A 23,884-nucleotide genomic window follows, 5' to 3' on the forward strand; every position below is an offset into this window, starting at 1 on the left:
AGCTTCTTGTCCTACAGTGAAGCCAGCAGAATCAAGACAGATGTAAAAAAAATAAAAAAAAATAAAGCTCTTATATAGTCTGTTAAAATGAAACCAATGAAATTCCAAATCGCTTTTCCCTCCCAGGTAAAGGCGTTTGTCACTGCCTTTTTTTCTTGCTCACTATGCTTGTGTAATCAGTAGTGATTATGATTAGAGCACTTGGCATTGTGACAAACTGTTACAGTGTTGGCATCGTACTTAATATGGGTCAAACCAACAGCCAACTTCCTCACTTCCTCATTGAACTCGAAGGGAACAAAAGAAAGAACAATAGAAAGACTTCACTACAAGAGTCAGTGTACTGCACAGTGGCAAGAAGATGAAAGCCTTAAGTTTCCTTTTTCACTCAGGGCCTTGCTGTTACACCCAAAGACAATATTCCTATCACATCAGTTAGAGGTTAAATAGATTTTTTGACTGTACAGACCTAACCATGGGATTTAGAACTAAGTTAATTATGATTATCTAATGGCAGTAATCCCCGTTATGGATCACCACCAAAATCGAATCAATTGTTCCTTGGTCCAAGTTTTGGAGGTAGACAGACAAACAAACTAACAGGGATGAAAACCCAACCTTCTTGGCGGAGGTAAATCTGTGCCAAGCTATACAGAGTTTGTGAAGAAGTAAACTGTATACTGTGATGAACTGTAAAGTAATGTCCTGTCAACAGACTTGCAAAAAAAAAAAATCATAGACAGATAGACTCCAAAATCAACACACCGTGAAATGTCACTCAGTAAGTCTGTCATCTTCATCATCACTCCCGGAAATTCATGATCTTAATTCCTTTGCATCGTGCATCTCAAAAGGCTTGAGTGTACACCGTCAAATTAAAACAAAAGGACAACTGAGGACACTGCTGGCTCACTGTTCCCAGCACACAAATTAACAAAACCAGCAGAGCATAACAAGAGCAATAACAAGTTAGCAATTATATGCAAGTTCATACAATGAGCATTCATGAAATACCTAATTATATTTCCTCAGGCAGGTTGTTAAAAGTTTAGGAGCCCTGATAGGAAATGCTTAATCATTAAGTGTCGCCTAAGACTAGATGTAAGGCTACACTTCTGCACAAGTGGGAGTAAAAAGCTGTGCACGACTCTGGGGGCAAGCTAATTATTGCTTTAACACAATTAAGCCAAGCCGCCATTAACTGACTGCTGTTTTGAATTTTAAAGTTGAAATATCTCAGCTTTTACCTCGTCCCTCCATGGTTTTTCCGACACCAACCTTCTGCACAAACCAGTGCTGTGAGATTTTCAAAGCTCAAAACCCCTTCTTAGACCCACAAAATTCCTTGGCCTTTCTAGTTTTAAAAGTAATCAAGCACTAAAATTGATTCTAAATTTGAAATTGAAGCTAATGAAAGATAACTAAAATGGGACTTACATGATGTCTCTTTGTAGCGGCAGTTAAAAGCCGACCTGATGTGTTCTGAGCTTTACAGTTGAGGCAAGAATTCATAGAGCTACAGTAGTTGATACATGATGAAATAAAGACATGATTAACTTTCTCCTAACTCTAACTTTTATTTTTTTGTAAGACATTACAAAAAAATAAAAGTTAGAGTTACTGAGAATAGAAGCAGCAACAATTTTAAGAAGATACTGGAAAGTGAACATTTAAGATATGATATAAAAGAGCCAGTGGTTAATGAGTAATGAGTTTTTCCTCTGGATGTCCTGGCCCCGAGTAAAAAACGAGAACTTAAAGCTTTAATTTTCTTGCTTGCTGATTGTGCTTCACAGTGTACATGGACATGTGGAAGGGTTTTAAACTAGGCTCCTTATAAAGTTCAACAAGGAACTTAACAAATTACCACTGATGAAATATGTGTCTGTGAAAGAGTTTGATCGTCCCAAAAATATGCTGACAATCATAATTACGCACGCAATGTCAAAGGCCCTTACCACAAAGTTACCACAAGGTGCCAGTATCAAACACCCAGAAATGTCACTCAACAAGTTACTTTCGTCACCTGAGCAAAAACAGAACTGCGGCTCACACCTTAATGCAGCACGGAAAAATTCCTTTACATCAGTCTAATGTCACCACTCAGTCTGATTTTACAGGCTGCTGCTGCTGTCTTCACAGGTGAGGAGAAAAAGGAACAAAATACTCCAGAAATTCTGATTTTACTACACAGAATCAGAAAGCATCACATCTTCATGACCTGCAGAGGACAACTTTCAAGTGCAGAAAAACTGAGTATTTTAAAAAGGAGTATTAGCATAATCTTAATTAATGCAACTTATATTTCTCGTCTCGAGTAATCTAGAAATTAGTCCAACCTCTGCTCCTATTAGTTATGACACACACACACACACACACACACACACACACACACAGGGATAAAAACCCAGACATTAAGCACTTTCAGAATGATCCAAATCAGAAGTATATTTTATTTATTTACTCGTTTATTTAACTGGGACAAATGCATTAAACATTGCTTCATATATAAAATACAAAATAGTTGTTTTTTAGCCAAGGCTAATTTGCAATCCCTGGCTTTTGAGGTTAAAACAGAAAGTACAGGAACATTAAGATTGAAAATAGTACAGAAACATTAAAATACAATACAGGTAAGAACAAAGACTAAGATATTAGTAGTACATAAAATACAAAACTCATGCACGTGTAATAGCATTTACATGGGAAACAATACGTGTTATATAAAATAATTGTTGCAACTTTTTCTAGATAGTAATTTATAAATTAGTTAATTTTCTTTTTCTTAAGTTTGTCATCACAGTCAATATGTAAATATATTTATTATAGCTTTGAGATGGGAAACAATAGATCTCTGAAAAAAGTAAATTTTGTAAAAAATAATTCCTCAATCCTTTATTTTCAGTCTTAAGTATGATTAAATTTAAAGATCTATGATTTGCCTCTGCAAGATGTTTGGTCATATTTCCAGTTTGAGAAGCTGATTTGTGCTCAGATGAACACTTTAAAGGAGCCTTATTTTAGGAATTAATATTTCCCTCTTTGGCTACACATATATTGATCAAAGATGTTAAATGAAGATATTGTTAAGGCCTTCTGCATGAGGTATTTTAGTGTATAAATAAATTACATCCATTGTGACCAAATACACCAGATGCACTGGTTTGAATGTTGACATCTTACAACACTTAAATGAAAAATCCAATCTCAAAAACTTTAATACTGTTAAAAAGAACAGCTGTTGGTGATGTACCTTTTATTTCTGGGTCTATTTTGTTGCGTAAAAAATAAATAATTCTTATTATACTTCGTTTGATCGTCACTTATGGGAATACTTTAAAAGAGAAAGTGAGAAACTCAGAAGGCCGTTTAAATAGTGACTTTTGTGTCTGTGTACAAGCCTGAAATAAATTTCCCAATTTGGTGATTTTATTTACTTTTTCTTACCTGTTCTAGTGGCCTACCTTTATACCTATGGCAAAGTAGTCTGAAAATACCTGAAAGTAATCAGAATACATCACTGACTCCCTTGGATTATATTACAATTTTGATGAGGTGCTAACTTTATTGTCTTATATTTTTAAATTAATCTACCCAATGCTGCCTGTAACTAACTAATAAGTCCTGTGACTCTGACATTCAGCAACCTATTGAACAAGAATCTAAAAACATGAACATCAAAGCTGAGAAAGGTACTAAATATTACAACCTAAACCATGAGGAGCGTGTCACATTGAGAGAACTGGAGAAAAAAAACGTGATATCACTGTTTGTTGTGCTGATAAAGGGGGTGCCACTGTTCTTCTGGTGACACTTGACACTACAGTAAGAGAATGCATCAACATTTAAACAGGAAGCTTTTAAAAAGGAAACTCCACAAATGAGTTCACATGTGAGACAGACGACCTACTTGGTGTGGCTTTGGAACCAAACTGGGTCACTAGAGCGGGACACGCCACAGAACCTCATTCCAGGCCTCCAGTGTCAGAAAGTGACAGCAACATTATGCAAACATGTTGGGTTCTTTTCCCCTAAATTCAAGCTTTACTTCCTTCATATCTTAAGGATACAGCAGGTGTGCCTCAGGAATTGCTTCCTGAATCAGAGTACAACACTTTGACGCTGAACATTTTGCACGGTTGCATTCCTCTGTTGCTCACACAGAATCCCCCGGTGTGTTATTATGAGATCTTCTCCACCTTGCTTTGAGCCACAGCTATTTGAGCTTCGATTCAAAATGGTGTTATCGCCAACAAGAGGGAACTGTTATGGGAAGAGCAGCAGCGCCCCCTGTTGCTGGATTGGTGATTGGAAAATAGCAAGGAATGGTTATATGTAACAATTTATTTATTTAACCCTTATTAAACTAGGAAGTCGCTTGAGATACAACATCTATTTTACAAGAGCCCAAACCAAACTAAAATAAAACTACACAAACATTATATTGGTTACATTTTATTATTTTGGTTAGGAACACAGGCAAAATTGACAGATTATGTGTTTTATATGTAAATTATGTGACAGAAAGTAATGTTTTGGATGCACTCATTGAACTGGACTAAATTACGAGTTTTCATTGAAATGTTTGCTGTAATGTAGTTCTCTGTGAAATGTGAGTATGGTATGTGAGTATACAGTCATTTTCCCCCCAGTTTCACATCGAACCCGGTGCTTAACGTCATTAATACAATCTTTTCAGGTTCAAGTTCAAGTAAATTTTATTGTCCCGGTTTGTACCGCATCAAGTATAAAAACACAGAATACAGACATAAAATAAATATATTTTTTCAAAGATATCGATGCAATTCAATCAATACAGGATCTGCATCGAAGAACAACAAGACAATTTGACTAATTTTGTTTTACAAGACAATGTCATCAGTCCACAACTGATAAGAAATATAATGCCTACGAATAATATGACCAAGTGGGAGTGTGTACAGTGAGAACAGAATGGGAGCTAGAACAGAGGCACTCCACTCTCAGTGAAGTGATGAGTGATGAAGATACTGAAGATACTGAAGATACTGAAGATACTGAAGAGACTGTTACCCAAAGCCTCCAGAGACCCACCTCGCTGTGAGATTTAATGAAAACACTTTGGTTATTGGTAGCTTTAAGTAAAGCTGTGACTCTGCACTTTGACATGCATGTCAACCAGAATGGCATTTTTTTTTTTTTAACTATCTTTCCTATCACTTTCTTGACTCTGAAAACATCAAACAACACCTTAGGATTTGAAATTAGGTCTCTCTCTCTGTTAGTTTCAGAGTAAGAAATGATAATTGTCTAGTGGCAGAAAAAGAAAATGAACATTCAAAAAGAATCTCATGGCACATTTACTTTTATATAGATAACAGCCTAATTGTTTGTATCTGTATTTATTTTCTTTTTGTTGTTTATAATTTAGTTCTACTTTATCATTATATTTTTTTCTTTTATGTAATGTGATGATATGTGTGGACCCCAAGAAGACGAATTGACTGCAATGGCATCAACTAATACGGATCCTTTCAATATACAATAAACAAAACCAGATGCAGATCACCACCAAAATCTAGTCAATTGTTCCTTCACTGTCCACCAAATTTTGTGGAAATCCATCCATATTTTTTTTTTAGATATCCTGCTGACAGACAGACAGACAGACAGACAGACCGGGGCAAAAACAAACTCCTAGGCAGGGGTAATGAGGCTGGACAAGTACATGTTAAAACAAGATGGCATTGAGGCAGTGGCCAGAGAGCCAACATTGGATTTCAGATTTGTATTTCTGCTCAAACTGACTTTAAAGAGCAAATCAACACTAAATCACGTTAGGTAGAAAAGTGTTGTTGCACTGCTCTCTATGGGTGGAAACTTTCAGGCATGTTGCACTTCGGGCCACAGCCCAACCAGTCAAAGCAGGTATTTTGCCTTGGACAGCTGATGTAAAACTCCTGCATTGAGATCACTGATTGGGGTTGTGTGTGTATTGCATGGATCCATCTCTGCCCCAAGAATGGATTTTTCTGGCCTTAATGATCCCCTGAGGGGGAGACAAGGGGGGCTACCTTGGATTTGGTGCTGGATTTGGGTTTTAAACTTAACTATCAGGTTAACAAACCATGCAGCACTGTACATGCCATACTGTAGGATGGATTCAATGGTATTCAATATAGAAGAGCAGCTTAACACTCCTATCTATTCCATAGTGATGACCTGCTCCGCCTCCATAGTCTTGTTCCTGCTGCTGCTGCTACTGTTGCTGCTGCCCCTACTGCTGGTGCTGTTCCTGTTGTTGCTGCTGCAGCGGCTGTTGCTGATTTAGTTGCTATTGATGCTGGTAATGTTACTGCTTTAGTTGCTGCTTTAGTTGCTGCTTTAGTTGCTGTTGGTGCTGGTGATGTTGCTGCTGCAGTTGCTGCTGTTGCCGCTGCTGTGGCTGCTGTTTCTGCAGCCATTACTACTGCTTTCCCTGCAGTTTCTGCTGTTCCTGCTTTTTTTGTTGCTGTGACTGTGGATTCTGTTGGAACTGCCAGTGCTGCTGTCGTTGCTGCTGTTGTCACTGTTACTGCGGATGCTTTTGGCACTGCTGGTGCTGTTGCTGCAACTTTTGTTGTTGCTGCTGTTACTGTTGCCATTGCTGCTGCTGCTTCTGCTGTTATTGCCTCTGCTGCTGCTGTTTCTGCTACGGTTGCTGCTGCTGTTATTGATGATCTTACTGCTGCTACTGTTTCTGCTGTTGCTGTTGTTGTTGGTCCTGTTGCTGCTGTTGATAATGCTGCTGCTGTTGCTGCAGCTGCTGTTGCTGCTGTTTTTGCTGCTATTGCTATTGCCGTTGCTGTGGCTGCGGCTGCGGCTGTTGCTGTGCTGCCCCTGTTGCTAGTGCTGCTGCAGCTGTTACTGCTGCTGCTCCTGCTATTGCTGCAGTTTCTGCTGCTCTTGTGGCTGCTCTACTAGCTGCTGCTGCTGCTGTTGCTGTTGCTGTTGCTGCATTTGCCACTGTTGTTGTGGATGCAGTTGGCGCTGCGGCTGTTGTTGCTGCAGCTGTTGCTGTTGCTGCTCCTGTTGTTGCTGCTGCTGCAGCTGTTACCGATTGCAGTCGCAGTAGTAGTGCTGCTACTGATGTATGATGGATCAGTCCCACATTCAGTCATACAGTCTTGCATTTAGTATTGATTCCAATGTCAATTGTTCACGTATTGGTTTGTTAACTTACTGACAAACAGAAGTTTCTTTTCTATCCCAAAACACAACTGATTATCTCCATTAGGTACAAGACAAACAGCAGAATGGAGACTGTTAAATTCTACATCACAGCTGAACAATAGTGAGTTTAAGTTATGTTTCACTTTAAGTCATTATTTTGTTTTTCCCTGTGTGCAGCATCAATGTGCCAGAATTTAATCATACTTAAAAAAATATTTTGATTTACCTGAAAAAAGAATAGGAAATTGTTCTGACACCAATGAACAGCAAGGTCTGACCATTCAAAGTTACATGTTGTGTTTCCAAAATCTTTTTTTTTGTTTTTGTAAAATTCATGTTTTGCAAAAAAGCCATAGCGATAAAATTTAAGTTAACTATGCCTCCAGAAATTATGCAATATACCTCTAAAAGGTAAAAATATTATCTAAACTTTTTACTTACTTACCTTGGATGTTGCATAAAAAACATATAACTGTTGTAGTACTTTTTCACGATCCTTGGGCCCTTGGACTCTTGTCTTTTCTTCTGAAGGGTTTTTGTCCTGCAACAGCAATATGATCTATTTTCACACATATAGTAAATATATGCACATAACAGTAAAACCAAAATAACAGAAAAATAACTAATTGCTACATGATTCAAAAAAAAAAAAAAAAGTTAAGATTTTAAAATTGCACTAATATTCATAATTGAAATCCTTACTGAATGATGTCTTCTGCAGTGAATGAACTTGTGATGCTGTTTGTTTCTATGGCATCAATGAAGTATTCTCTCCCTCTAGTGTTCTTCTTTATTCTCTGTTCTTCTTGGTTTCCACTATAAGAAGCTGCTATTGAGTACGTGAGATAGCATCAGAACCCAGGTGTAGAGGAACAAAACTTGTGACTTATTAATAATAATGATAATAATTGTAATGACAGAGAGTTTTCCCCCCCCGATTTATTAGTTGCTGTTTCTTCTTTTGTTCAGAGCCATATAATTGACAGGTATGTTACTGTGTGTAGGTGATAGGGAAGATGTGAAACTTGCTGAGTGACATTTCATGGGGTTTTGACACTGGAGCCTGTCATTACATGCAGTGTTTACCTGTGTATGTGGTTAGGACATTCGATATTTTGAATGTAACCAATCATTTAGCACAGGATATTACTTCAACCTATGTTGCCCTAGTCAAATGTATTGTATTTTTGTGTACTACTAATATCTTAGTCTTTGTTCTTACCTGTATTGTATTTTAATGTTTCTGTACTATTTTCATAATGTTCCTGTACTTTCTGTTTTAACCTCCAAAGCCAGGGGTTGCAAATTAGCCTTGGCTAGAAACAACTATTTTGTATTTGATATATGAAACAATGTTTAATGCATTTGTCCCTGTTAAATAAACGAAAATAAAATATACTTCTGATTTGGATCATTCTAATAGTGCTTAATGTCTCTTTGAACTCTATGGGAAGATCAGTTTCGTTGTCGGAAAACATTTCTTTTTACGAAAACCTTTGACTTGGTTTTTATCCCTGTCTGTCTGTCTGTGTGTGTGTGTGTGTGTGTGTGTGTGTGTGTGTGTGTGTGTGTGTGGTTGGGTATGGATAGGCATGTGTGTGTGCTGCAAGATCCAGAAAGAAGTCGATAACATGCACACCACTGCATCATCCCCAAAGAAATCAAGTCCATAGAAAAAACAGGAGAGATTCCTGCACACAGGATCACGTCTGCATTGATTTATTTGTCGACATTTCGGTCACCAGACTTTTCTCAAGCCAAGCTTCTTGTGTGACCTGCTTTTATTTCTTTATTTCAGAACTTCTGCCCCCCCCCACAACAAATCTGGGGCTCTGGCCTTTTCCACAGCAGCACCTAAACTGTGGAAGAGTCTCCCTGAAAACATTAGATCTGCTGATTCGGTCGGTTCGTTTAAGAATCATTTTAAAACCCACTTTTACTCGCTAGCTTTTTGTTTTGATTGATCAGGTGTCTGTGGATGTATGTACACTCATGACTGTGTGCATATGTGTGCGTGTGTGTGTGTGTGTGTGGGTGTGTGGGTGTGTCCATGTGCATGTCTACTTATTTTATTTTTCCTTATGTGTTTATACTCTAACCAATTTCTGTAAAGCACTTTGATACAAACTTGTTTTGCTTTTTAAAGCGCTGTATAAATAAACTTAAACTTAAACTTCTATGGCCGCCAAGATCCAGACAACTTTGAGAGTTTGTTGGAAAAACAAGAACATTTTAGAGTATGCAAGATCTGAAATCCATATCAGAGATTTGAAATCCATATCAAAACTGATATGGATTTGTAAAATTACTGAAACCTATTGAACACTGAATTGCGAGCCTTGTAAACTACTCATTACGTGTGTATATTTTTGTTATTGCTTATTCCAAGATAGTTTAAGGGGAACTCCTGGCTTCCCGCATTTTAAATATTTAAAAAATGGATTTAAAATGGATATAAAGAATATATAAAAAAGCAGATTGTTGGTTTCTGGCTGTCAACTTATTTAGGGAATGTTGTACTCTGTATGTCTTGAGAAAGGTTTGTAGACTGAAACGTTGACTCAAACAGTTACAACCAATATGCAATCAATTGGTTCCTTTTTTTTTTTTTTTCGCTTAAAGTCTTATAGTCCCTATAGGAGGCTTTTTCTACTCCAATATATGGTAGCACTGTGATATATTTCTTATATTTCTACTATGTGTTTACCCATGTAGCCACTTTTTTGGCAGGCATATGTAGCTCTGGCATAAATGCATGCCACAATAAGGATTGTTGAGCTACAGCCAAGTCTCTTCTCCCTCCATTTCCAGTAATGTAAACTGATGCTGCTGTACATAATTTAATAACATATCAGGTTGCGTTCCCTATGTCATCACACATCACACCTAGTAATACAACCTAATAATAGAAACACAACTATGCCATTACCATTGCAAGAAAACAAAGAGAACATAGTTTTCTACACAGAGAACATTTGCAACCGCACAATCAGAGGCTTTACATTTGTTTCATATTTAAATATATTAAATATTGTTTGGCTTTTTACTTACATGTATTTCCTATTACTTCTTACATCTCACTCCATGGGATCAGTTATTCATTTCAAAATTTGCTTTATCATTTTTCCTTTAAACCCCTAAAATTGGTAATTGCAGCTCTTGTCATCAAAAATCGGGATAACTGAGGAAAATGCTTCATAAAAGCAATGTAGTGGGAATACTTTGCCTGGAGGAGGAAAACTTTTGCATTGAGCCTAGCTCAGGAGATCAGGGGATGGGGTTTATAGGGGATATAGTTTTTTGATAGTTCAACTTCAATCTGATATCCACAGAAGGTGATAAAAATATCAACTTATTTTTTGATGGGTAACAGTAATGTTATTACTAAAATTGCAGTAGTTATCTGTTACAGTTTTAATTACTAGGAAAAGTAATGATGTTGCTGAAATGCCTTATCAACCAACAGTGAATGTATCTAATCAGCATCAACAGAATGATGAACAGCATCTTGTGTGAACATAAACTAGACTAGACTAAGGACCATAGACTATAGGATCATGTGACTCTGCATACACCAATTGAAGATTTTTAACATTACGCTTACTTTTTGAGACAGATTTTAGAAAATCAAATATTTTGAAAAGGCAATCCAATTAGAGAAATGCTTTAGGCAATGCTCCATCGGTTTGACTGATGAGTCATGGCACAGTGCCAGGGCATTTCTATTGTGCCACACTTCACCCGCTAAAACAGAGAATACTTTGGATCAACCTGATCTGAATAAACTGAAGACTTTACATCCAACGCTGCCTTCATAATCTCTTCGTACACTCCTCCTTTTCGGGTTGGGAGGACCTAAAAATTACAGATCATAACAAAATGAATTACAAATGGATAAAAGATCTTGTGTGACTTTGCACTTTTAGAAATTTGATATGGGTAGTTTTTGGCATGCAAGAGATATAGCTATTCTTAGCTTTACTAAACCAGAATGATGCACTGTGGTAAACTAATCCGTGGCTCTCAGGCTTGGCATAATACTAACACTGTCGACACCAAATCCATTAAACCACAGACAGTCTGGATCAGTGGCGTCCCATCAGGTGTCATGGCGGGCCAAGAGTCGGCAGGTTTTCACTGATCAACATACCTTCAGCCAGACTGGGAGGAACTAATTAGTGAAATCAGCTGGTGTAGTTGGAGGGAAACCCTGCAGACTCTTGGCTCCCCATGGACGATGGTTGAACACCACTGACTGAGAAGGGAACCCAAGTACCAAACCAGTAGACAGAAATGGAAATTTTCTGGAAAATTGTTTAAGATTCCAGTTGGGGCATCAAACTCACGATGGAGGCCTGTTCTGAAAAAAATGAGACAATTTAAAGAGAATAGCGCTATGCTGCAATGGCCTACGTTTGAAAATCATGACAGCCTTAATGTGTTAACATATTCCGAACCTATAAGGAATCACTCAGTAATACTAATACAGTTAGTGTAAGTAAGTGATATAACTGCAATGAAACAATAGTTCAGCTCTGTGCATGGAAAGCCCAAGAAAGTAAATTGTGCAAACCAAACATATCTGGCAACCGCAGCTAAACCTGAACTGTTCAGCTACGCATGACGTTCCAAGAAAAACAAAACCTGCCTCAGATGTGATGACATATGGATTCCCATTTTCAATCTCCCTATCTGCCATGTAATTTAAACCATTACAATTTCTTTGCTCAGTGAAAATAGTTTATCTTATTCACATGCTGACGTTGTTTCAGTTACTTGTCAGCTTCACGTTGTTTGGTTTTCACTGATAAATTACGTTTAGTGTGTATTGCTCTGTTGACAATGCATGGAAAACTTACTTTGTGGACTAACAATATTTTTGACCTTTTAATATGTGCTTTATGTCATTTTATACAACAGTTAGTTCTGGTCAAGTAATTTGATTGGACAGGAGGCATTCCATGAGTGCTGATATACAGTCTAACATTACTGGAACACTTTACTATATGTACCACTCCGCTTTGTTAACCGTTGATTACACAAACTTCTAACTTAATTTGTGCCTAGTGACAGCACAAATATGGATATATTTCAGAAAACAGCATTTTGCCTAAATTATGAACGGTCGTCAGTGGAGGACGAGGGGGAACAAAGTAAGATGAATTTGTTTGTGGAAACCTCAAACTAGTTGCCTGGTGTCAAGCCCCCATGAATCTCAGTCTTAATCACTTTTTGAATTTGCGTGGTGATTCATATAGAGGTCTGGACCAAGCCTATCTACCATTGATTCACTGAGGTCATTTCTCAAGACCTAACCTCAGTTAAGTAATATCACACTCGAGGTCAAAGCTATTCGTCAAGTAATGGTAATTTGAGACAACATATGATTTTTGTCTTTTATTCCTCTCAGCCAACAAAAACAGTTTCCCGACTACAGGCTAGCTGCTACTTTGAGGTTTACACAAACAAATTCAGCTTACTTTCATCCCAGTCGTCCACCTGTGACGACCGTTCATAATTAAGGTCAAATGTATCCATATTTGCGCTGTTGCTACTGGGTGCGAATGAAGTTAGAGTTTTGTGTAGCCTAATCAAGGTTAATTAGAACACCTGTGAAGCGGAGTGATACATATAGTAAAAAGTCCCAGTGCTGTTATACTGTATATCAGCACTCATGGAATGCCTCCTGTCCAATCAAATTACTCAACCGGAACTAATTGTTTTACAATGCCAATGCTGTTTGAGCTGTTTGAGTGTTTTTTCCCCCCCAAAAAAGTCTAATTTAATAGGCCGTCATTCTTCATTTAATAGGTCGTATAGAGGCTTTGCAGTTGCATGACAAATCTGCTAGCAATTGCTCCATTGGAGAACTGCCTGCATACAAATAATGTCTAAATATATAACAAACCAGACAAGAAAATGAGCCAATTCTCTGAAGGACCTCCATGATGGTGCCAGCTGTGGTTGCGGTGAGTTTCTGTGACGCATCTGCAAAGCCTCTACTGAGCTTTGCCAGCCTGTCTTATCTTCTTATCTGTGATCCCTTCAACAGGAAGTATGCAGTAGGCAATTGCAAAATGACTGCAGAGGACATTGTATGATTAAATTTATATCCCAAGTGTTTCAGAAGCATACTACAGCTCACTCATCTATAATATTTACCAATTTAACTGAGCAGCCATTGTTACTGCCTTGTCTGCCTTATTCTAACACATTCTACAGACAAGGCCCATAGGCCTACCATGCATTTTTGTCTAATTCTACTGACATGAGTAGAGTTGTTAATAGTGGTCAAGTACAACAAGTCACAAAATTTGGTTGTTTGAATGTTTCTCTGCTCTGTACTGAATGACCGCTCATCCTCAACTGCAGAACCTATGGAAAGCTGTGTGTCAAAGCCTAGAATTAAGTTGTTCCATTTTAAATGGAACAAGGCAGAGCACTGAAATCGTGTCAGCTGATCGGCTTTGAGCTGTCCAATCCAAACAGTTTCAGTTGACTTTCAATCAGCAATCACATGTCAATGAGGCAGTCTTTATAATCTGACAGCTCACACTCGCTCTGCTGATCAGTCATGCCACTGCTGCTGCTGCTGACCCAGGTTGATGCAGTGCATTCTGGTCTCTCTCCTGCTCCTGTGGGTGGAGAAACTGGTCTCTCTCCTCTTCTACGATGGATTTCTCCCTGGATGATTGTTGAACGTCTCTTGGTGCAAAATGGCGGCTCTAGAAAGAAGCCCTCGCTCTTTGATTCTGAGGGACTGACGCCAAAACCTGACGTTTACCGCTGATGTTTTACATCCTGAAACATTTTCTAATATTAGACTCCATTGTAGCTGCTGGAAATATGTCAACATAATGTCACCTTGTCTGTGTTTGGCCAGTGATCCAGTTAAGAAATATACACCATCAGATAATTAAATGGACCCAGGAATGCAAGGCACATGGCCAACAGCTGTTTTCTAACAGTGTTACAGTGTCTCAGGGTGGATTTTCTGTTGAAGGCGATTAGAGTGTGTAGTAGAGAGAATGCAAGCAATCCAGTGTAACTACATGCAGGTATTTGTTGTGGTAAGACCTACGATGAAATTGTGTTTAATTTATTATAGTCAAGTTAAGTTTATTTATCCCTTGATCACAAGCAAGTCTCAAAGGGCTTTACATCATATCCATGTCATACACCATACTACATAATATACATATGCATACTACTGTACATCATATACTACATCATATAACTACTGGCAAACTGTCATCATCATCAGCCATGATTTATTTTTAATACGATTATCGAGTCATTTTTCTCAGGAACAGCAGCATGGTATCCAAACAATAATGTTTGAAATATGCAGTTCTCCTTGTCATGTTTGGCTGATCTGTTTCCAGCAGTGGCCATTTACACAATGAAATAAAAAAATATGTTTTCACCTTGTTAGCTATTTTTCCATGTCACCAATACACCTATTTCACAATACATACCACAAAATGTGAACAATTTTTTTCATAGATTTATATTATTTCTATTTATTTCATTTATATAGTTTATTTGATATGGACAATGCACATTGACATAGTGCCAATTCAACTGGTGTCTCGGTTACAAACAAGTTGATGCAGCTGATGTTCTGCAAACAGAGATTAAAGCTTTTGCTAGTTTCCAACTCCTGTCCGTAGTTCGGTTAGAGAAAAAAAAAAAAGTAAGAAAATATCAAGGTTACGTACAATTATGAAACATAAGCATTATAACCCCATTACCTCCTGGAAAACAGTGGATTTATACTGGTTGCTTCATGCTGTAGCAGTCGGGGGACATGAACACCATCCATTTTGAACAACCCCCTCTCCGCCCCTCTCATCATATACAACTGCCTTTCTCTAACAGATGCTGCTATCCCATTGGTTTATACTGTCCGCCACTTTTGAATGATACCTCCCAACATCCTGTTTCAACAGGAAATACGTCAAATTACAGAAGCAAGACACTCTCAAAATGCCTTTTTCTTGCAACTTTAAGGCACATTGCACCCAATGCAATGACCCTATAATCATATCTAAAGAACCAATCCTCTATGCCTCATTCAACATTATTTTTACCGGGTGTTTTATTGTTTTTTGTTTTTGTTTTTTTCATTATCATCTTTGAAAATCGACCTGTTCCCCTCATCACAGTATCACATATCTTGATCATAACTTGTTTATTTGTTTATTTAAGGATCCCCATTAGCTGATGTCGTGGCAATCAGCTAATCTTCCTGGGGTCCACACCTGACATACTGTACATAACACATTACATGATAAACATTAAATTACATTAATATACACTAAATTACATCAATATACATTAATATAAAAAAAATGCAAAAAATACATTCATGTACAATTCAAAGCCAGTCAACACTGAAACGTACATTTAGGTGGAATACTAATTCAAAATCAATATATAGATAATATTTAAAAAAAAAAAAAGAGAATAATACAACCCATATGAAGCGGAACACGAATATTGAAAACTGGTATCATAACTTGTTTTTATAGACCACACTTCATTCTGTCCTTTCCACACCAGCTGAGTCACTGCAGACGGATGAGGAGCATCGTGGACAGAAACTATCTGAGTCTGGATCTTAATCTCCTGAGTCATCCTAGAGGAGGATGAGGACTTCAGGCTGCTCCTGGACACACAGCAGGAGCAGCCAGCCGGCCTGAAAATCACATCTATAACACTGGTACTGTTGTCAGATTTCCTGTTGACAGCTCCACCTATTATTTTATTCAATACATCACTTGTTGCAAAATAAATGTTCTAATTCTGCACTTATTTTTTATCATGTTTTTTAATTCCATTGATCCATGGAAGAAGAAGAAGAAGAAGTCATAACTGGTGTATTTCTGTGTATTTTGTCTATGTTCCGTGTCTTTACACTGCAAAAAATATGAAGGCAGTTCAACTTAAAAACATAAGTTTCCTTGCTGCCTTAAAATTGTGAGTTGACTGAAGTAGTACTGAATAGTTAGGTCAAAGATCATTAGTTAGTTGTTCTAATGTAGAAAAGCTAACTGAGTGAGCTTAAGACAATAAGTTCAATCAACAAATGTCTAGTCATGCTGATTCCTGTTTCCAAGCTGAATGCATTAATTGATGAACTGAAATCCAGTGTTATTTATTTTTTCCACAAGGTTTGCTAGGTTTAAGTTCGAGTTCCTCTTGTATCACATGATTAATACACAGTTCAGCATATAGTATGCAGCTGCAATACACTTACTTGTAGTGGATTGTACTTGCTATGTGCATCAGAGAGATACTTACTTCATTGTGAATTCCACATACAGTAGATAAGAGAGATAGTAGATTTTATTGTGTTTTTTTTTTGTTTTTTTTAATCAGAAATTGACCTATGATTCACCAAACATACATACATAACAAGTCTCTATCCTGTAACTTCATTCAAACCAAAAGAGTTTCTGGAGAGTTAAACCGAATGCAATGCATACTGGGAAGTCTGCTAATAAACTAACAGTGTTGAGTTTAGTGAATGCTTTATAAGGTGTTCTTTCAACTCATAATTTTAAGTCACAAGATCTGAACTCATGATTTTAAGTCATGAAGCTCATAACTAGCACTTTTAAGTTGAAATTGAAAAACACATCTATATACATTGTGTTAATGGATAAAGATGAGTTGATTTCACTAAATTGAGTTTTTACAGTGTATCAATATTTAATGTCTGTTTGCCCACTCTCAGCCCCCATTGCTAGACCATCCTGGTAAGCAGGGCTAGGGCCTGCTTATGAATTGAATTGAATTGAGAATTCATGGTAAACTCCAATTCAACTCCTGCAGTGTGAATGTGAAAGTCTTGAAATTCCATGAATTTCCACTTCTAAGAGAGTTTGTCTCGTCTCGCTAAACATTATAAATCAAAACATTATGAATCAAATAAAAGACAGTTCAACAAATCAACTACTGTACATTCAATCATAATGTATGGATTACCATTACATGTTCTGCATCAAATACCACCTGAAAGGAACCTTTAACATGAATGATATTCAGAATTGATAATATATAACATTATGTGTAATCTCAGATATGTGGTAAGAAAAATTGAATTTCACAGAATTTCAACTTCCTGAAATTCTAATTCTGTTTCCTGTAAGTTTTGTCAAATTGGTTTCTTCCATTTTTTCCAGTGAGGTTTTTGTGGAAGTGGAAGTTTTTCCTTGTCCTCACTGAGGGTCTCAGGTTGGAGGATGTTGTCTTTTATTGTTTCATAATTTGGGCGTGAAGCTCTTTCAGAATGCAACTGTCATTAAAGGTGATATAAAATACCTTGACTTGACTTGACAAGGACCAACCCTCTGCAGGGAAGGAGGACAGGAACCAGGCTTCACAAAGACGCTCTCTCTCTCCTCCTGCTGGCCAAACAGAGTGTGAAGGAGGGAAATTTCTCATTTCTTTCTTTCTTTCTTTCTTTCTTTCTTTCTTTCTTTCTTTCTTTCTTTCTTTCTTTTTTCTCTTAATGTTATGAGGCAGATTGGTGGAAATGTTTCTTTCATTCATTCATTCATTCAGTCATTTTTTCTTTCTTTCTTTCTTTCTTTCTTTCTAATATATAATATAGTTACATATATAATAGTTACATCTGTTCTTACAGCATTCACAACGATAAACAAATGCTTGCTTCTATTTAAAAATAATAGTCATGTCTGATTTAAAACAATATCTGGGAGTACATATTTACAATGTAAAAACCATGCACTGGCCTACAATTAAATCGTTATCTGCTTTTAGTGGTTATAGGTGTACATCAAATCTCATAAAAAGGATTAGGTAGATCTGTTACACATATGTGGGACAAAATGGTAAATTAAATTGAATTCAATTTGTTTAATTGGCATGAATGTCATAACAACAATATTGCCAAAAGGTCTATAGAACAATGAACTAAAAAAGAAACAGTTCATCTAACAACAGAGTTAATAGTGAATACATCACTAAATATGACAAAATCAATTCAGATGGTAAAATAAACAGATGAATATTACAGTTTGGAAGATAAATAAACAAAATAAGATAAAATACTGCCAAAGCAATAACAGTATTAAAATAGTAAATATAATAGCAAGTAATTATAATACATCATAATATTAGTATTAATACAGATCTTATTCTACTTTATTATACTTAATTATACATTATTATAATAACAAAAATTATAATTATTTCTCTCTCTCACTCTCTCTCTCTCTCTCTCTCTCTCTCTCTCTCTCTCTCTCTGTCACACACACATTAGACATTAGATTAGGATAATAAACTGACATATAATATTGTCACTTCTACTTCAGTTTTGGTCACTTCATATACAGCATAAGAATTGTAATCAATTTCAACAACTTGAATGGAGCACATTTGCTATCACAACCAGAATGATTGAAATGAGACTGGTTTTGTTGTTGATTGCAGAGGAGGCAGCAGTGGTTGCTGCTGTTGTTGCTGCTGCTGTTGTTGCTGCTGCAGTTGTTGCTGCTGCTGTTGTTGCTGCTGTTGCTGCTGCTGTTGTTGCTGCTGCTGTTGTTGCTGCTGCTGTTGTTGTTGCTGCTGTTGTTGTTGCTGCTGCTGTTGTTGCTGCTGTTGTTGTTGCTGCTGCTGTTGTTGCTGCTGCTGTTGCTGCTGTGGTTGTTGGTGAAGCTGTGGTTGTCATGCCCGCAGCTGTGGTAGTCGTGGCACCAGCTGTGGTTGTCATGGCACCAGCTGTGGTTGTTGCTGCTGCTGTGGTTGTTGCTGCAGCTGTTGTTGCTGCTGCTGTTGTTGCTGCTGTGGTTGTTGGTGAAGCTGTGGTTGTCATGCCCGCAGCTGTGGTTGTTGTTGCTGCAGCTGTGGTTGTTGATGAAGCTGTGGTTGTTGTGGCAGCAGCTGTGGTTGTTGAGGAAGATTGTGTGTTGAGAACGATAGATCAATGTCACATTTAGTCTCACAGTCTCACATTTAGAACTAATTTAATGATTTAGTTGGGAATAAATTAGTTTGTTCACTTACCAATACACAGAAGAAGGATAGCACAAATCTTCCCAATCATTGTGAATGATTTATTTCCTGTTTGAAAACACAATTTTTCATCGTCATTAGTTAAATGGAAAAAAAATGAAAAAAAGCTCAAATTCTATGGAAAACTGAAGAATACACTACAATACGCTACTACTACAACTACTACTCAGTATTTTTTTTAACTTAGTATTCTTCTCGATATCTGCAGGGCTTATGTTCATCACTGAGTCAGTTATAACACATTTTAAAACAACGTTTTTGTATTGAGATTCATGTTTTGCAAGGAGCCATGGGCTTATACTGTATATCAGTTTAAGTATGGCAGCTGAATGAAGAAATTAACCTCTTTCAGTTAAAAAAAAAATCAATCAATAGCTGTAATTATATACACATAACACACATAATAACTGTAACACTAAAAATAGACATTGAATTAATTTCTAAATTCTTCTAATTTCTTCTACACACAACAAATAAATTGTTTAACTGGACAAGAAATATTACAATTGTACATGGTTTCAAATGTAATTTTTTTTAATCATTGAAATACTTACTGATTTTGTCTGGGCTTGAATGGTGTCCAACACAGTGAATGAAGCTGTGATGATTCTGTGTGTCAGTATTCTGTATTCTTTGCTCTTTTCTTCTTGGTGTCCTCTGTTGTGAAGACAGCAGCTTTTATAAGCAGGCACAGTAGGTGAGATGACATCAGAGTGACGACAAAGACTTGAACAAAATAGAATTATGAGTGATAATGATAACGTTTTTCTTTCCCTAGTTAAGGTGTTGACCTCAACACTTTGATTACTCATTCAGTATTCTTTTGTTTAGGTATAACTGTGATGGTGAAGATGAGAAACTTGTTGAGTGACATTTCTCCACATGACGTGACATAACATTCTAACTGAGTGAGTATGACACTGGGTACATACTGTAACGGTCATCCTGCTGTTATCATACGTCAGTTAGGGCATTCTGTCCTAATTTGATAATTCTTCATTGAACTCTATAGAAAGACCAGTTTATAAACACTACATTACTGAAGGGTCTATGTGCAGTGTGATGTACGTTGGCAAAAAGCTGATAAGTTCTCTTTCTCGCTTGAGGCCCAGACTTCCAGTCAGCCACATACCCAAAACTCTGGTCTGGAATTCTTAGCAAGCATTATGACAGACTGATCAATCCTCAACATCCTCATACCTATAAGTTTAAGTTAAATTCATTTCTTGACCCTGCAAACATACCTTTAGGATTTGGAATCAAGACTTAATCTCTGTTAGTTTCAAAGTTATGGCTAAAAAATAAATGGTAGAAATTATAGATCCAGATCACCACCAAAATCAAATCAATGTGTTTTGTGGCCCAAGGCCGATCTGTCCACCAAATTTGATGGAAATTGGTTTAAAAGTTTTGAGCTATCCTGCTGACAGACAAACAAATGGGCGAAAACATACATTCGTACTTCATATTTTATTGCTCTAATTGCTGTTTTGTTTTATTGTTCTATTATTATTTTTATTTATTTATCTTTTATTTCTTCTAATGCTATTTTACTTAGGCCTATTACTATTATTTTTCATTAGTTTTCTGTGAAGCACATTAAACTGCTTGTGCATGAAATGTGCTATATAAATAAAGTTTGACTTGACTTGACTACTGAAATAAATCAAAATTTTCACACAACGGGCCAAAATGTGCTTAAAATGCGCCTATTTTTGGTCACAAGGAGGCACCAAATGAATAAAATCAGTGTTCAGCCTGAAAAGTGAGGTGATGAAATGAAACTTTATTGATAACCCTGAGGAAATGAGGTCAGCAAAAGCAATAGGATTCAGCAGGGAAAAAGACAAATAGCAATATATAAAAGCAAGATAAAAATAAGCAAATGTGTATCTGTATGAATGCTTCACAGTCATACAGATCAGGGGCTCAACATAACTGTCACTGTCAAAATAGGAAAAGAGCCATACAAGGCTTACTTCAGGCACTTGAAGTTACTGAACATTAGAGCAGTGATTGTCAACCTTTTTCATATCAAGGACCCCTAATTTAGTCCACATTAGAGCCACGGACCCGCATTTGATGAGATCTGGTATCTCAAATCCAAATCTGAGAATATTTTTGTTGTTAGATATGATTTGTCCAGACTATCTGTATTGTAGGTAGAGAGAAAACAGTGAAACTATGATCAAAACAGTCATTCTGCTACATTCTCTAATTGCGTTAACTTATTGTAAATGTAATAATGGTGAAGTTTAACAATTCATCAGTTTGCTGGGGACCCCCTGGAACCCCCTCAAGGACCTCTGGTGGACCCCAGACCCCACATTGAGAACCATTGCATTAGAGATGGTAATCGTTTGGGGAAATTATGACAAAGGGAAACGTACTGGATTTCCAAATGTGATACTTCTGTATATTCAGGTTTTAATGAAGAAAGTGCAGACCGTTTTCTGTGAATCAAAAATTGTTGTGAACGTAATTGAATGCGTACATGTAATACTATATTTATGCTGTATGTTTACCTGATGGGAGTGTCTAATTGATTGTGATTTGTGTGTCTTTGGAACCAGGTGGATGTTTCTTAGGTTCACACCCTCTCTGGCCTTGCCCTGAGGGAGAGCCTGTGTGGTCGAAACCGGTTGGCATTTTTATGCCCTGGATATGCCTTAATTTGAAATGACGGCTTTTAAATTTTACCCTCCTTCTCCGTGTAAGCGGGCCTGAAGTAAACCATGTATGTGTGTTTAAGTAATACATGAATGCTAGACTTTACAACACGTATACCAAATTACATAAATAAACACTATTCACGTTAGGCAATGTTTGTTGTGACTTGTTGTGATTTAATGCCAGGATATGATAATATATGAAGAGTTAGGGTTTACATTTAGATAATACATTGGCATTACCAAACAACATTACTTAATGCAGTGGTTTATTGTGCATTTAATATGAACTCATCTTGTCACTGTTCATGCTTAATTCATCTTAGTAAACATGCACATTTCGCAATTTTGTTGTACTTGTACAATGACAATAAAGGAAATCTTGAATCTTAGTTAACATTATTAACACACATGTATAACAACATTAATTCATGCAGTTGTTTATGTGCATTTAACATGAACTCATCTTTGTTAATGTTGTTATTCATGTTTAATTCATGCAAATGCATTAGTTAACATTAGCTAATGAACACTTAATGTAAAGTGTTTCCACTATCACTGTCTTGTTAACACATCTGTCTTGCACAATAGCTAAGATCACATGGGTAGTAGTTAGTAGTGACCATTTCAACACATTTTTTGTGTCCAAATGTTTTTATTACTTTTAAAATTCTTAGAGGACAAGGGTGAACTAAAGGACAAACTGTTGGCAAACTGACATTGCTCCATCCGTGTCTGCAATAACCTTACTTTTATAATCTTTCTAATAATGTTAGAGCTGCTGCTGCTGCCTCTGATGACCGCTTGGGGGCAGCATGAACTGTTTCCTGTAGAGGATCATTGTGTTGATTGCTTTCACCTGTTTATCATTTAGTCATTAGTTTCACCTAGGCTACTCAGTGGCCTATTTAAGTGCTGTGGTGTTTTCTTTGTTGCTCAGTCTTGAGATTTTCATGCCTAGTGCTATGACCTCAATTCCAAGTTTTTTGTACTGTTGCCAAGTCAATCAGTAAAGTATTTTCTTAAGTTTACTTGCAACTGTCTCCAGCCTCATCTCTGTGTTTGGGTCCACTCAGCTTCCCTTGTTTCAAATAATCTATCTAATGTACTGTATATATCTATGGAAATCACAGCATGAGTTCACCTGTTCAACTGACATAATTCTCTCAACGGCAACAAATAATACACACTTTAAGGTTCCACTTGCTTTGGCCAACATAAGCAAGTCCACATGGAAATGAAATCAGATAAATGACATGAGTAGATTTGCAGTTTCTGAGCTGTCTGAAATGGATCTTTCTTCCTTTCTCTCTTTCACCCCTGTCTGTATATTAGCAAGACAGCTCAAAAAGTTACCAGTGGATTGGCTAAATCTGGTGGACAGACAGTCCTTGGCCCAAGGGCCAGTTGATTGGATTTTGGTGGTTATCCTGATCTGGGATTTTCGATGATTAGCATTTTTCAGCCATAACTACCACATGTTCCTGTGTTGTTGGGATGGGAAGTCTTACATCCAAGTCAGCTGCTAAACAGCATTACATTCACAAACTATTTCTCAGAGAATCAAACAGACAAACGATAAACAAATGGTTGTAACACTTTTTTATTGCATGGCAACAATGTGGTCCTTACTATGCAATTACATAGTATTTAAAAATAATAGTCATGTCTGATTTAAAACATAATATCTGAGAGTACATATTTACAAGTAAAAATCATGCACTGGCCTAAAATGAAATCAAGTTATCTGCTTTTAGTGGTTATAGGTGTACATCAAATCTCATAATAAGGATTAGGTAGATCTGTTACACATATGCGGGACAAAATAGAGAAAGATTTATGTTTAATCAAGTTTTGCCTAGGGCCCCCATTAGGCCTGGGGTAGCTCTCTCTCTCTCAACTAAATTAAATTAAATTAAATTAAATGAAACTTGTTTAATTGGCATGAATGTCATAAGAACAATATTGCCAAAAGGTCT

At 36.9% G+C, this 23,884-nt stretch overlaps 1 protein-coding gene across 1 annotated transcript in view; it reads right to left on the reverse strand.

The window, feature by feature from the left end:
- The window catches only part of LOC139652991 (GATA zinc finger domain-containing protein 14-like), a 37,234-nt gene that overhangs the window by 3,768 nt on the left and 9,582 nt on the right, over positions 1–23,884 (reverse strand). The window lies entirely within an intron of this gene.

This window comes from Centroberyx affinis, unplaced genomic scaffold (assembly GCF_046629955.1).
Source record: "Centroberyx affinis isolate AG114_WGS23_722 - 3 ecotype Tasmania unplaced genomic scaffold, CSIRO-AGI_Caff_v1 ptg001852l_1, whole genome shotgun sequence".
NCBI lineage: Eukaryota > Metazoa > Chordata > Actinopteri > Beryciformes > Berycidae > Centroberyx > Centroberyx affinis.